The sequence below is a fragment of the Candoia aspera genome, chromosome 2 (assembly GCF_035149785.1).
Source record: "Candoia aspera isolate rCanAsp1 chromosome 2, rCanAsp1.hap2, whole genome shotgun sequence".
Lineage (NCBI taxonomy): Eukaryota > Metazoa > Chordata > Lepidosauria > Squamata > Boidae > Candoia > Candoia aspera.
The window spans coordinates 46,456-49,789 of NC_086154.1; positions in this window are offsets into that span (position 1 = coordinate 46,456).

Genomic DNA, 3,334 nt, shown 5'->3' on the forward strand with positions numbered 1-3,334 from the left:
GCGCGCGCGCCCCGCGTGCTCCCGCTCCGGCGGCTCTTCCGGTCGAGGGGGCGGGAGGAGGGGCGGCGGGGCGGGGCGGGAAGCTGGCGGGCCTGCCCCGCCGCCGCCCGCCCCTGCCGCCTGCCGCGGCTTCTCTCGCTCTGCCTGGCTCTCTGGATGCGGCGGGAGCCACCTAGGGTCTCTCGCTCCTGGCCCGGTGCCGCCGGCAGGAAAGCCGCTTCGCCGGCGAGGACTTTGTCTGGAAAACTTCGCAAGGCTGCGACTTCGGGCCGCAAGTACGGAAACGTCGGGCGAGCGTTGCCCACGAGCCGGTTGAGGGCGGACCGAATGGTTTGCCAGTCAGGGCACGCGAAGAGGGCTTGAAAGTCGTAGCCAAGCGCATCCTCGGCGGCCCCCCATCCCCTGGAGGGGCATGGGCGGGGGGGGGGGCGAAGTTCTGTTGGGTCCTCTGTCCTGTCAGAGGTGGGGGGGTCGGCTGAGAAAATCTGCAGAAGCCCCTAGATTGGGTGGTGCAGCCAGTTCGCCCGAAGGCAAAGCCATCGTGTATCGCGTATCCGTCGTGACAGGCTCGAGGTGCGAGGCGAGCACAGAGTTCTTCACCTGGGAAAGGAAGATCGACGGCCAGGGGTGGGGCGAGCGGTGCCTGCCTTGCAGACGAGGTGTTTCCATTGCAAAGAATGAGAATGAGCCAGCAGAAGAAAACCAATGCGATTTTAGGCTGCTGTGAGGGAAACACCGTTTCCAAGTGAGGGAAGGCTCTGCTCAGACCCCAGACCTCCCCACGTTCCTCCTGTGTGGAAGCCCAGCTGGTTCCTGAGGCACTCAGTTTCAGCCCCTTGCTCTGCTCTAGCTTCCAGGTGAAGGGAGGAGTTCCCAGGAGCCCACCACCATGCCTGGGACCTCCAAGTGCCCCACACCGTGGGGGAGATCAGTACAGAGGGGAAGGGGGCCAAAGGACTGCCCCTGAGGTCAAGAGGAGGATTGCCAAGACTCCAGCAGAGAACCTGTTCTGCATTTCTTGGATGGAGGGGGGGGGGTGTCTTTGTCCAGCTCCCAGCTCTCCAGCTGAACTTGGGAGGGTCTCAGAGGTCCCCTTCCCATGCCTGGCAGGAGCCTTCTTCCATAAGATCTTGCTCAGAGACCAGAGCACCTTAGCAGCTGGCCTGAAAAACTTGCACCAGGTGGGTAGCAGAAGACGGTCCTGTGTCCCTTCTTGGTTGTTTCCTCGGTTGTTCCTTGTCTCTTCATGGCACCATGATTTTAAATCACCTTGTCGCTCTTCTCTGAACAGAGTTGAATGATTACTTTTTGTGATTTGGAAAGTATACTCTATTGATGCAGCCTAAAACTGCATCTGCCTCACACTGTCAGCCCATATTCTGTTTGTGATTGGCCATGATTCCAAGATTTTTTTCCCAAACACCACTTCTGGAGGACCTGTTAAGGAGAAGGTGACTCGTTCACCCAATATTCCTGACGCGGAAGTTCCAATATCACCCTTAGAAAAGGATCGGGCCTTCCTGCAGATGCAGGAGGAAGATGTTGCTGGAGACTCTTCCACCAGGCCAGCTTCAGGGTTGTTTTAATTCCCCACCATGAGTTGGGTGGGGGATTCCATGCCAGAGATCCAGCCTGGGAGCCTCCAGAAGTCCCTCTCCAATCTCCCACTTTGCAGCTCCTGCTGTTGAGCTCCGGCCTCAGGCTGTGGGAGACGGGTCTGTGTGTGTGTGTGTGTGTGTGTGTGTTCTCGGCTGGATCTCCCCCTCCGAACAGGGATTGGCTCTGGACATCTCACAGACCCTTACTGGGATGCCTGCTGATTTTGGAGAACATTTCAGTAACATTTAAGAGTAGGTGTGGATGATTGCAATATAAAATGATGAAGCTAAAACTTTAGATAAACCACATGCATAAGAAACCTTTGTAGATGTGTGTATGCATGCGTGTGTGTGTGGAGAGAGAGAGAGAGTTGCTTGCTTTTGTTTGATATTTTTTCTTTTTCTGTTATATTGGTTAAATAAGCACTTTTTATCATTGATCTTTGGTGCTTGAAAATATATTAGGAAAATAATGTTTACTGTATATTGCTTGTTATAGAAAATTATTGCCCAAACATTTTTAAAAACATATTTTCTAAGCAGGATGTTAGTTACATTAAAATAAAGTTTTGTTACATGGCATGAAAAAAGCAATATAGAGCCAAATATGTAAACTTGTGATGAGTGAAAGGCCCCCTGTGCAAGCGCCAAGTCACGTCTGACCCTTTGGGGGGATGCCACTTTCACGTTTTTTTGGCAGACTCTGGCACGGTGGTTTGCCATTGCCTTCCCCAGCAAGCTGGGCACTCATTTTACCGGCCTCAGAAGAGTGGAAAGCTGAGTCAACCTGAGCTGGCTGCCCGAGAGAGAATCCAGCTTCCGCTGGGACCGAACTCGGGATGTGGGGAGAGTTTCGGTTGCAATGCTGCCGCCTGCCCCTCTGCGCCACAAGACGATCATGTAAATTTACCTTTCATGTAAACTTACCGTGTATCTATTTCAAACCTGGTTTTAGCCTGTAGCTAGAATTTTAGTTAATACTTTACAAGTTGCTGATTATCAATAAAAATACAGCTGTGAAAATAAAAAAGACATATTAATGGAGAGTCTCAGTCATGACCAGAATCATTCCCAAAAGGGACATTCTCAGGAAGTGTCAAAAGAATCAAAATGGCTGCCACGAACACAGGATCAAGCTTTTTCTTCATACATCACCCATGCCGTCTTTTTCGAGACCCTCCCCACCAGCCCCCAAGTCGCCGCCAGACAGGCTGATGGGTTTACTGATTATTGACCGAAATCTGCTTTTTAACTTGGTCCCATTTTGTAGCCATTTAGATGATTGCCGAATGGAAACAGATGGCAGGATACATAATCAAAGGAGGACCCAAGGAAGTGTCCAGAAACTGCAAAAACTCAGAAAGCCCTGCAAGAGAGAGCAATATATTTTGGAAGGTTTTTTTGGGCAATGTTGGAAATAGAAAGCCAGAGTGGGTGCCATCCCAGAGAACTGGGACCGAGGAGGTCCCAGAGAGGAGGAGGAGCCGGGAACCACAGAGCTCCCAGGAGCGGGCACGGCTTCGTCACATGCAAATCGTGCCAGACCACCCTTCCCCCGAAGAGCCAATAGTGCGATGGACCGGGGGAATACGGCCGTGGCCATCGCGTCCCTGGGCCTCAGCACTGCCTTCGGCGGGCTCCCCTTAACGCAACGGTAAAATACGGGCCACATGACGCCACTCGCAGGAGGACTGAAAGCGCACCCAAAGAGGGTCCGTAGTGGCTCCGCTCCAGCC